This window comes from Oreochromis niloticus, linkage group LG20 (assembly GCF_001858045.2).
Source record: "Oreochromis niloticus isolate F11D_XX linkage group LG20, O_niloticus_UMD_NMBU, whole genome shotgun sequence".
In the NCBI taxonomy this organism is placed as follows: Eukaryota; Metazoa; Chordata; class Actinopteri; order Cichliformes; family Cichlidae; genus Oreochromis; species Oreochromis niloticus.
In genome coordinates, this window is record NC_031984.2 from 2160630 (window position 1) to 2173839 (window position 13210).

The 13210-nt window shown below is 42.1% G+C and overlaps 1 protein-coding gene across 1 annotated transcript in view; it reads left to right on the plus strand.

Moving 5' to 3' along the window:
* The window catches only part of LOC100710931 (IQ motif and SEC7 domain-containing protein 1), a 182012-nt gene that overhangs the window by 30204 nt on the left and 138598 nt on the right, over positions 1–13210 (plus strand).

Genomic DNA, 13210 nt, shown 5'->3' on the forward strand with positions numbered 1-13210 from the left:
TCATCGACAGACAAAACAAATATAACAGATCCACAGAATACATAACAGATGGACACAGCCACCATGATGTGACTCACTGGTGAGCTGCTATAGGGGTGTATTGAAGCCAGAAATGACCATATTAGGATGAGTGGGTGAAAAGCTAGCAGGGTCAGCTGGCTAGCTTGGTTAGCAAGCAGCAACTGTAGATTCTATGGAGCTTTCTGGTCTAACTGAGCACCTCATTCACCCAATCACACATTCACATTGGCTTTGTGTTCATTTCTTCATTGAAAAACAAACAGACTGATATTTCTTGCTTTGTCTGATCAGACCTCTTTTTAATGTGGAGAAACGTGAACATCTCCCATCTTCAGTTCAGTTTGTTAACAGTTCAACGACTGAGACAGGAAACAACGTTACTGTGTTAGTGGTGGCTTTAAGTAGCCATTAGAGCAGCTACATTTCTTTATTCTTCAGCTTCAGAAAATGCTCCACTGATCAAACATTCATGCTGTCCCACCAGTTTATGCGTTGATCTCGTGCACTTTGTAATCAGAATATCCTGGTTTGAAAGCTCCTGTTGGGTTGGATCAGCCAATCCCTGCCAACGGCTTCTTCCGCGTCTCTGTGGTTGATGAGTAACCACGTTTAATCGTACCGTTAATTGATTAACTGATGTCAGTTAAAGTCACTTATCTGTTCCTGCGTCCTTCATGTGGGCTTGTCAGGACCTCTTTCACACCTCTCACTGACTGTCAATTGGCCAGACTGGCTTCATGTTGCAGTGGCATCGTCGGAGCAGACATACTTTCCACGTGATGTGATATAAGTAGATTTTTAACTTCCCACTGAGGTTAGCAGCCTCTTTAATGAGGGAGACGTGTGTGATGACAAACTGAGTTTCAGACAAACTGTCCCTTTTCCTGATTCTGCCAGGCTGTCCCTCTTTTTCTTTATTCAAAGGTGCAGACAGTTAAGCTATTTTATGATTGTTGTGATTGATGTTTAACTAGAGTATGCCTCTGATAAAGTTTGATTGCATTCTCACATCGTATGAGAAATTATTCACATCAGAGCCATCAGTGTTAAAGCCACTTCAAAGAAAGTTTCACTAATGCCACCTAACAGCGGCTAACAGCGGCTGACACTGGCTAACATATGTATATGCCTTATGTAAAATATAAGGCGACTTTGCAGAACACTTATGAAAACCTATTTGGGGCAAAGCATGTTATAGTTTTAATGCACATTCATACAGTTTCATGTCATTGGGACTCCATTTACTCCTTTATTAAGTCACCAACATAGGGCTGTGCGATATGACCGAAATCTCATATCCCGATATAAGAATTCTATCGTCCCGATAATGATATAAATCACAAAAATGTAACATTTTCTGTAAATAATGTAAATCTCGGGCAGCTCGACTTGCGGGAAGCGTTTTCAGCTGCGCGTCATGTACCTGGAGTCGAGTGTTTTAACTGATGCATGAAATGATACATTTTTAGACCTAAGTTGTAACGGCCGCCGTTTTCATGTAAGTATTTATTACACAGCATGCTGCGGGGAAAAGCCTGTTCTAACGTTTGAGTCTAAGGTTTATTTTTTAGCACCTGACGGCTCTTTTTCGCTTCTCATCCGTAAATACTCTGCATCTTTCACGTGATTCGGTTTATTTTGAAAAGTCTCAACAGGATCATGAGCTTTATTGTGAAAGGTTTATGTGGAAAATAAACAAGCGGACACGCGATGGTGTTACCGTCGTTGTAAGCACTTGTCCGTCCTTAGTGTGGTTATATTAAATATAAGAGAGAGAGAGAATTTTAAGAAATTAATATAGCCACTACAGTGACCATCAAAACGGTGACAAAATATTGCCGTAAACAGTTTATTTTGCGACACCACGAAACAAACGATAGCGTAAAATGAAACGATAGATGTTTTTATATCGTCATCCGATATATATCATCGTTATATCAAACAGCCCTACACCAACATGTTTCGGCTTCTTGCCTTCATCAGGGTCATGGCCACAAGCCGAAACGCGTTGGTCAGTTAATAAAGTTGATCCTCTTTAAGTGTTGCTGGAGTCCCTGCGTTGTGAGTTTATCATCCTCTCCATGCATCTTGGATGGAGTCGAAGTTGTGCCAGAAAGTTTTGCTGTGATTTGCTCCATTAACACCTCGCAGGTGAGGACTGGTACATCCAGCATCTCTGGCACTGAACAGCCATGCCTGTTCACATTAGTGGGGAATGAAAAATGATAAGTACAACTAACTTGCGCCTTTATCAGCAAAAAGTAGATCTGTCTGCCACCACACAGCTGAAACTGTTCACATGTCAACGCAGCAGCGTGATTGGCTGCTTTCAGCTGCTGTTTGCGGGCAGAGTCAGTGCAGGATTTGTTCAGGGTCTCTTCTACTTACGTCAGATGGAAATATGAAACTGTTAAAGGCAGACTGTGTTTGTCTTTTGTGTCATTCATACATTGTTCCAGTGGTGCATGTTCATCTTGAACACAGCATCTCGTGACACGTGGCTTAAAGGCCTCAGTTAAATTTGATTACACGATTAAATTCTGAATGTGAATATCTCAGATCGTGTATTCCAAAACTGGCTCCAGTGTGTAAAGCATGTTGGACTACTTTAAGTCAAAGCCTTCATATGTTGATGACTGAAGACACATCGACACATCAACACACACACACACACACACACACACACACACGCACACACGCACACACGCACGTGCACGCAGGGACTCGGCCGTTAGTGTGTATTATCGTGTGTGTGTGTGTGTGTGTGTGATGTGTTATGACAGGCTGTTTGACATGTAGCAGTGACTCAGCGACAGGCCGCCGTTAGATGAGCTAATGAGATTCTAATCAGATTACAGCGGGCTGTAATCTGACAGAGCGGGCTGAGGACAGACAGGAGGCATGATGGGTAATGATGGGACGAGTCCTCGCTCTCTTTTTGGATATAGATTTTCACCTATTTATACCCAATGATCATAAAATTCTGTTACTCCACCAGTGAAAAACAACAAAAACATACCTGATTCAAATATGGCAGCTTTGCCTTCAGCTCGGTGCTGAAAGTCGTGCTCAGACCATGTGTTTGTGATTTCACCCTGAAATTCAAAACTTCAACTCAAACATCAACTTCTGTTTCAAACTGACCAACTTTCACACGGAGGATCATCAGCGGTGATGAGAGCTGGGTCTGCGTGTACGAGCCAGAGACCAAACAGCAGGTTTGGTCCACAGTGTCCACAGTGCAGGGCTGGATCAGTTCAGGAGTGACCCAAGAGCGTGCCATGTGCGTTTGTGGTGGTGGTTAAAAAAAGTTATTCTCTTTTGTAGAACATCAATTTATTCAATGCAAAGTACAACAACCCAAACCTTCATCTAAATACAACTGCTTTAAAAAAAACACTGTAAATGAAATGAGAAGCAGGTAATCTAAAGCTTTTTATTTAAAAACTTTAGATGTTTAATAGAGACCAATTTAACAAAAATAATATTCAGTTTTGATGCCGGCAACATGTTTCAGGTAAACTGATGTCTGAAGGTGGAAAAATAACATTTAGACCAAACCTGATGAAAAATTACAAAACAGGAAGGTGAACAGAAAAGCTGTGTGAGTGACTGATGACAAGACGAGAGGCTGTGTGTGTGTGTGTGTGTGTGTGTGTGTGTGTGTGTGTGTGTCACTATGTAAACCCTCCACTCTTTCCTCATCTTCTGACCTTGTGATCGCCTCCTTCATGTATTTAACTCTGTAATAAAAAGTAATGGCCAATGAGCATAAAGATAGCAGCGTTACTTGTAACAAATGAAATACATTTAGGCGTATTAAAGATGAAATAGTACCAAAGGTTACTGCATCGTCGCGCTGTTACACTGCTCTAAGTATCATTGTTAGTAAGACATTGGTGGTTTGGGTCTTTCTGTTGTTTTTGCTGGAATAAATGATTTTCTCTAATTCTTCAGAGGGAATTCATCAGCTGTGTCATGGCGTGATGTGACAGTGAAACAATGTGAACAAGTCTAGCTGCACATCTGGTTAAGAGACGCAGTGGGACTTGTGTAAACCCCGCGGGCCGTCGTGTTCTCCGGGCATATTGAGTTTGGTTCACTGATCACTGCAAAGATTTTTCTGTCAGGCAGGTGAAGCTGTATACAGAACATTACTACAGTCGTGTGAAAACGAAAGTTTTTACAGGATTTTTATGCCCTCGGTGCATCGAGTAGGTAAAATGGTCATACCCGCCGGGTCCTGCTAACCAAACTTTCAGCAAATGTAACAACGTCTGTAACAACAGATGATTTGGCAGTTTGCTGGTCTGGAGTATTCATCCAGGTGTGTGCTAACAAAATACAGTCTTCCAAGGATTGGTCGGACTGCTTGGAGAAACTGGAATAAACTCAAGAGCTCCATCTCAGACGCTACAGGCCTCAGTTAGCATGTTAAAAAATAAACACGAATGATTGTTTGGAAGGACTGCCAGGAGAAAATCTCAGCTATAAAAAGAACATGACAGCACAGATTAGGCTTGCAGAGATGCTTCTGAACAAACTGTAAGATATCTGGAACAATGTCCTTTGAACAGATGAGACCAACGTGGAGGTGTTTGGCCAGAACACCCAGCACCATGTTGGGTGAAAACCAAACACAGCGAATCAGCACAGACACCTCGTAGCAGCTGTCAGCACGGCGATGCAGGGCTCATCATTCGGCTAGTTTTGCAGCTGAATTAAACTGAATTGAATTACTGCTAAAGGTGTTTCTACACCTTTAGCAGTAATTCTGGTTTCCTGGATGTACTTAGTATTTTCACATGATGTTTTTAAAGTTTTTTTTAAAGCCTTGCATTGCACATTTTGGCGATATCCATCTTGGTTTTGGAAACCAAAAGTCGTGACCAAGCAGCTGATCCGAGCACTGCATTGTCATTCATCACCAACTAGTCATTCACAAGGTCACCACAGCCTAATTAGTACCCTGCTTTATCCTTTGTTCTTCTCTAAATTGGACCTTAAGGATAAAAGTAAGCAGTTAGATCATTTTCTCGTACATGGTCGTTTTTGTTCGTAACATCGATGCCTCTGCATCAGACGTCTGAGTCTCTTCCACGTCTCGGAGTCTCTCCTGCACAATGATCCTGGTGTCACTACATTTCTGTGACCAGCCAATTTCCACATCTGTCACCCTACATGACTCAGTTTTACCCCCCCTCACCTTTCCACTTGCACATGCTGAGTGCCCTATTCCATGCTTACACGAGCCCTTTGACATTTTGAAATTGCAAACTCCTGGCTCTACACACTCGCTCACTGAACATAATTATTCAGATTTTGACGCTTACATAACAGCTGTTAAAACTGTGCTTTCTAAAGTCTGTCTATCTGCCCATTTCTCTCTCTGTCTAATGTGGTTGGTAATGACTGCTAATGCCATGTGGACCAGCTGAAACAGTCTTTGTACCACTGTCAGGAGGTTATACACTGGGCTTCTCACATCTATTGAGTGGCGTACAATAGAGTTGACATTTTGTCTCCCAGCAACATGGACTCTGTCAGACGCTGGAAGCTGTGTCACTGCTTTGTGTTTTCGTCACTGCTTTATCCCCTTGTGATTACTAGAGAAATGAACTGAGTGGCTGAAACATCAGTTTAACTAATACTAACACACCCGGGGAAAAGTATGTGCTGCCTTCCTGATTTCTTAGTTTTTTGTTTCAGATCTTCAAACAAATTTGAATATTAGACAAAGATATATATATATATATATATATATATATATATATATATATATATATATATATATATATATATATATATACAGAAGTTGTGCCAAAGACTCTCAATCTGATTTAAGTCCAGACTTTGACTCTGCAGAGAGTCGAGTTCATGGATCCATCAGTTACGGAAAGTCGTCCAGATCCCGAAGGAGCAAAGCAGCCCAGACCATCACATTACCGCCACCGTGTCTGACTGTTAGTGTGATGTCCTTGAAATGCTGTTAGTTGTATGCCAGATGTAACAGGACTCAAACCTTCCAAATAGTTCAGTTTTTGCCACGGAACATTTTCCCAAAAGTCTCAGGGATCCTCCAGATGTCTTTTAGCTTTGAAGCCTTTGTGTTCTTTTTTGGTTTTATCCTCAGTCCCCTCACGTGGATGCTGTTTTTGCCCTGTGTCTTTGTTATTTGTTGAACACTGAAGGCTGATTGAGGCAAAGTGAGGCGAGCAGTTCTGGGTTCTTTGTGACCTCCTGGATTTGTCATTGATCACGTCTTCAGATCGCTTTTATTCCCTCAGTAAATGAAATCATCATTTAAAAACTGCATTGTGTTTACTTTGGTTATATTTGTGAGATGATCTGAAACATTTCATTGTGACAAATATGCAAAAAACAGGAAATCAGGAAGGAGGCAGCACTGTATGTGTTATACATTAATTAATAAATTACATATATGTTGGACACTTAGAGCAGCACGGTGGCGCGATGATCAGCACCGCTGCCTCACAGCAAGAAGGTCCCGAGTTTGATTCCAAACCTGGCCCAGGTCTTTCTGTGTTCTGTACATGTTCTCCCCGTGTTTGTTTGGGTTTTCTCCGGCTGCTCCGGCTTCCTCCCACAGTCCAAACACATGCAGTTAGTGGGGATAGGTTACATGGTAACTCTAAATTGCCCATGTGTGAATGTGAGTGCGAATGGTTGCTTGTTTCTACAGGGAGTGCAGAATTATTAGGCAAGTTGTATTTTTGAGGAATAATTTTATTATTGAACAACAACCATGTTCTCAATGAACCCAAAAAACTCATTAATATCAAAGCTGAATGTTTTTGGAAGTAGTTTTTAGTTTGTTTTTAGTTTTAGCTATTTTAGGGGGATATCTGTGTGTGCAGGTGACTATTACTGTGCATGATTATTAGGCAACTTAACAAAAAACAAATATATACCCATTTCAATGATTTATTTTTACCAGTGAAACCAATATAACATCTCCACATTCACAAATATACATTTCTGACATTCAAAAACAAAACCAAAACAAATCAGCGACCAATATAGCCACCTTTCTTTGCAAGGACACTCAAAAGCCTGCCATCCATGGATTCTGTCAGTGTTTTGATCTGTTCACCATCAACATTGCGTGCAGCAGCAACCACAGCCTCCCAGACACTGTTCAGAGAGGTGTACTGTTTTCCCTCCTTGTAAATCTCACATTTGATGATGGACCACAGGTTCTCAATGGGGTTCAGATCAGGTGAACAAGGAGGCCATGTCATTAGTTTTTCTTCTTTTATACCCTTTCTTGCCAGCCACGCTGTGGAGTACTTGGACGCGTGTGATGGAGCATTGTCCTGCATGAAAATCATGTTTTTCTTGAAGGATGCAGACTTCTTCCTGTACCACTGCTTGAAGAAGGTGTCTTCCAGAAACTGGCAGTAGGACTGGGAGTTGAGCTTGACTCCATCCTCAACCCGAAAAGGCCCCACAAGCTCATCTTTGATGATACCAGCCCAAACCAGTACTCCACCTCCACCTTGCTGGCGTCTGAGTGGGACTGGAGCTCTCTGCCCTTTACCAATCCAGCCACGGGCCCATCCATCTGGTCCATCAAGACTCGCTCTCATTTCATCAGTCCATAAAACCTTAGAAAAATCAGTCTTGAGATATTTCTTGGCCCAGTCTAGAGCTGCCACGATTAGTCGACTAGTCACGATTACGTCGACTATCAAAATCGTCGACGACTGATTTAATAGTCGACGCGTCGTTTGAAGCTTTGTAAGATCACAAAAGACGCAGGAATAAGTAGTAGGATTTAAAAGTGTAATAACGGACTGAAACAGAAGATGGCAGCAGTGCATGTAAAGGATGCCAGCTGCCGTTAAATCCCGAAGAAGAAGAAGCTGTGTCCCAGAATTCATAGTGCGGCCCAGCGCAGTTGTCAACAATGGCGGCAGCTAGTTAGTTTTAATATTACTCTTATTATTCTTTCTGGGTCACAAAATAAACGTTTAACATATTTTCAAGCTGTAAGTTTTACGTCCAATCGATGCATGATCTGATTAGTCGACTAATCGCAAAAATAATCGGTGACTAGTCGACTATCAAAATAATCGTTTGTGGCAGCCCTAGCCCAGTCTTGACGTTTCAGCTTGTGTGTCTTGTTCAGTGGTGGTCGTCTTTCAGCCTTTCTTACCTTGGCCATGTCTCTGAGTATTGCACACCTTGTGCTTTTGGGCACTCCAGTGATGTTGCAGCTCTGAAATATGGCCAAACTGGTGGCAAGTGGCATCTTGGCAGCTGCACGCTTGACTTTTCTCAGTTCATGGACAGTTATTTTGCGCCTTGGTTTTTCCACACGCTTCTTGCGACCCTGTTGACTATTTTGAATGAAACGCTTGATTGTTCGATGATCACGCTTCAGAAGCTTTGCAATTTTAAGACTGCTGCATCCCTCTGCAAGATATCTCACTATTTTTGACTTTTCTGAGCCTGTCAAGTCCTTCTTTTGACCCATTTTGCCAAAGGAAAGGAAGTTGCCTAATAATTATGCACACCTGATATAGGGTGTTGATGTCATTAGACCACACCCCTTCTCATTACAGAGATGCACATCACCTAATATGCTTAATTGGTAGTAGGCTTTTGAGCCTATACAGCTTGGAGTAAGACAACATGCATGAAGAGGATGATGTGGACAAAATACTCATTTGCCTAATAATTCTGCACTCCCTGTATGTGTTAGCCCTGCGACAGACTGGCGACCCGTCCAGGGTGTACCTGCCTCTCGCCCTGTGGTAGCTGGGATAGCCTCCAGCCCCCCGTGACCCTGACAAGGATAGGCAGAAGAGTATGGTTGGATGTACAGTCGGTGGGCCAATCTGAACAAAACCTTTGCATGTACATTGACACACACACAGCAGTTATTAACATCTATATGTTTAAAAAATCATTTATTATAAATTGTAATTTTTTTGATTCTCCTATATGCTATGCTCCCTTCATCATCCCCCTGCGAAGGTGATTTTCTGTGGCATGTGAAACCACCAAGCAGATTTCACGTGTCACGTTCAGCGTGTGTCACTCACCACTAAACACAGAACGAAGAATTAGAAAAATCTCTGCAGACCTGGTGAAAACTGCTCACAGAGCGGCTTTTTACTATTAAGAAAAATAGTTAGTCGGTTCCCATGACAACACACGGTTTACAGAAGTTGTTCAACTTGTTGGAAAATAACAAAATTACAAAAATGAAAAAAATTTTAGCTGTAGTGTTCGAGTTGTTCGTCTCACAGATCATAAAAACAGATTTAATTTCTCGTGCTTGAAACAAATAATAATTAAACATATATAATTATCTTTATGTTCACTTGTATAATTAGACCATTTAATAATTTTGACAAAATCTGAGCCAAAATCAGCAGAAAAGATGAAAAGCTGAGGTCCCTGCACGGAGGAGCAGAGGGACATATGATCCGAGTCCGTCGAAGTAGGAAGGAGAATCAGACTGTATGAGAACTCGGATGCTGTTTGTTTTTTCTGCAGCGTTGGCGGTGAAGGTCAGGTTTTTACTGACCTTAGTGACCTTTACTGGCACGCTGCTGTCTGTCTGACACCACTGCATATACATTGTTAATGCTGAAGAAATGAGCAGCAGTCACAGCGTTGGTGTGGAATTCATCATGACGTCATTAGTTCGCAGTAATTACTAAAAACTTAATTTGACAGTGATGCAGGATTATTGATCAACAAATAACTGATGATAGCGGCCTGACCTGGGTCACACTCTGCAGTGCCTCCCTCTCTCTCTCTGTAGGTCTCTGTGTCTCTTGCCCTCTGCAGTGTGGCAGCAGTATGGTAATGAATGGCTCCAGCTCGCTCTGCAGTGGTAGCAGCTCGCTCGCCTCGTACTCATACCACTGCTGCGTGGATTCGGGGGAGGGGGGGGAGTAAGGACAGGGAAGGAGAAGGATGAGGTGATTCATAAAAGACTTGACTGTTATTTTATTTTTTCTGCTGTAAACATTAATGTCAGTTTTCATTTGTGTGAGGCTGCAGGCTGTCAGAGAGACTGCAGGAACAGCGGTTTGTGCTGCAAAAGGCTTGTCATGGTGTGTTTGTGGGGTTCTGTACAGAGCCTGTACACTCACACTGGTCAGTCCACACATCGGTGTCCTGACACTGAGCTGAGATCAGAAACAGATGGAAGGTGTGAATGCTTCAAAGCCTCGTTGTGATAAAACTGTCTGAGACAGAAATCTTAAAAAGAGACATCCTGTAAATATTTCGATTGCTTTGGCTTAAAAATAATCAGATCGAAGTTATTACTGTACATATTTGTGAGGCGTCCACATTCGGCGCTACGTCTAAGGGTAGATTTTCCAAAACAAATCACTGACCTGCTTCATTTCAGTGAAGCTCCCACCTGCTGCTCTCTGTGCTGGGTCCTACATACCAGTCTGTAGAAAGACTGGAACATTAAGAGAAATCATCATCATGTTTTTTATGCATGTAGCCTCCAGAAATTAGAAATGAATCTGCTGTAAACTCTGATAGCAAACCAGAAAACCAGATTACAAGTACTTCATCCAACCTGCAGACCAACTGCAGCGAGCGTCAGCAGGGAGACACGCTGACAGGTAACGTTATGTAATGTCAGGGTCACCAGGACGCTGCACTGAGCACAGTGTGTATATCAGCCTGGATTTACACTGTACATGCGGCACTGTGTCACCGTGTGCTTGCAGGCAGCGTGGCATACATCAGGCCTGCAGCTACACAGAGTGACAGGGAGCGTGCAGCGTGCAGCAGACCAGCAAAGTGTCACCCTGTCACAGCGAGTGGGATGAAATGTGAGAAATACGGCGTCAGCTCGATGAAGCGTGGACGCAGCAGCTCGGGCTGAGCTGCAGTGTGCTGCACTGGGCTCTTTGTGGAACTGTTTCTGGTGTCTTTGCAACCATCTTCACTGCGCTGGGAGGCAAAGGTTACAGAGGTGAACCTCCATGAACCCCAGAGTTCATGTGCTAACTCAAGGAGAGAGCTCATAGTTTTCATTTTTAACAAAGGGAGAGAGTTTATAACCGCTGACTTGTGGTCACACGTGTCCCAACCTTGAGTTTTATGCAGGGAGAACCTCGACAGGCTTGGATTGTTCCCTATTTACGGTTCTGTGCAAACGTTTTGAGTCAGAGTCATGTCTTTATATTTTGCTGGGAAAATGGGAAATAGGTGCAGTGATTTTCTTTTTTTAAACATCTCAAAACATTGATGGAAGTGCAGCTAATTTGCCTCATTAGCTTAGAGTTTGTACAGTTATGACCTTTGGCCTTCAGCACAGCCTGAAGTGTCTGAGGCAGCTTTCTTGTCCTTTCTTTGAGTTGTCTTCAGGAACAGTTCTCCAGGCTTCTTGAAGGGCTTTCATTGCTCTTCTTTGGATGTTTCTGACTTTTGTACCACTCTGTGTCAAGATGATCCCCACAGCTTCAGTGGTGCTGAGACTCTGAGGAGGCCGGTCCTTCACTGATAGCGTTCCACTCTGTAGTTTTCTGTCCTGGGATGCTTTCACTGCACTGGCAGTGTGTCTGGGATCATTGCCATGCTGAAAAATGAAGCCAATCAGATGCTTTGTAGATGGTATTGCATCATGTACCGCGTTCATAATTCTAGCAATTTTGACAAGCTCTCCAACACCACTGGCTACATTTCAGCCCAAACCATGACAGAGCCTCCACCATGCTTTACAGATGTGTTGTCTTTATCATTTTTCATTGATTCAACTAAATAAAAGGGAACAAACACTGTGCTTTTGCAATAGGCTGCTGTTGCCCAAATTTACCATTTTAAATGAGTTCTTTGCTAAGTTGTCTGTTATGTGTAGAGTTTAGTGTCTTTTTATGTTTAAATGATTTGACTTAGAAACAAAAAACTTCTAAAATAAGCAGCTGTCCAAAAAACACTTTGAAAAACCTTACAGAACTCTGGAGAACTAAAACTATTATATGAAGAAACTGTTGGACGGACTCAGGCTGGGGTAAAGCAGGATCTACATCTTAGGAGATGGAATTTAGTGACGGCTTCACAAAACACCTCTCGACTGGGAACTGCAAAGACTGAAAGAGTAAAAACCACCTGAAAGAAAATTAGTTAGACTGAGCAGAGTAGATCATTATCTCTCAAAGCAATGATGCGCTACTTAAAAAATAACATATATATAAATAATTTATGTGTAATTTGTGCAAATAAAATTTTAACACAAGAGCCTGTGACTATGAGTCGATTCACTTTTGGAGCCATGCTCAGGTGGCCTTCAGAGGAACTGCACTTCACATTTTCATCAGTTTCTCAGCCCTGAGGACGTCCTGTACTTTGTAGTAGAGCACGTAACACTTTATCATTGTTAGCCCCGGATCCCAGAAACCAATCACTGTTTAGATTGCTCATTAGCTGATTAGTAAATCATTTTTATAGCAGTTTATGTTGTTTTTAAGCAAATCCCCAAATTTCTGTAGTAGCACCTTGTTACATTTGGAACTTTGGAAAGTAAAACATTTCCTGCGTGATTTTAGCCGTGTTAGCCAGTGAGCTAAAAGTAAAAACATCAAAACATCTTTGCTATTTGTAACATGTTTGTCCTAGTTGTGTTTAATATTCAGAACTGAGCAAAGCTTCTTGGTATTAGATTTAGAATGAGAATATTGTGGAAACGATGCCATACAGGGTAGTAGGCAGAAAGGATGTTCCAGGTGTCTCGGAGAAGCCTCTGTGGACTGAGGTTGTCTCAGTGTGTTTATGTGATGGATCAGACCGTTTGGAGCTCTTTATGACTCTAGCTGTATGTTGGCGATATTTTGCTTGCTGCAGAATTAACTCAGGATCAGTTACATAGGTCACAAAAACTCCGTTCAGAAGAGGAACGAGTGGTGACTGTGTGAATGTGAACCAACCCAGGGTCCTGTATGGGAACACTCTTTCTAGATGAAGTTCACTTATTTTCCAGCTTTTTTTTTTAATCAGCAAACCTGTTTGGTTAGGCTCAGTTTTGAGTTCAGATGCACCATTTAAAAGTGTTGAGCTTGTATTTAAAGGTGAACTCTTCCCATCAGCAAAATGTTTCTCCTCTTTCTCATCATCAGATGGTCAAATGACAAGCTGCAACAGTCAAAAGACAGGCTGTTGTCCCTTTAAGAAAAATTCAACACAGAAT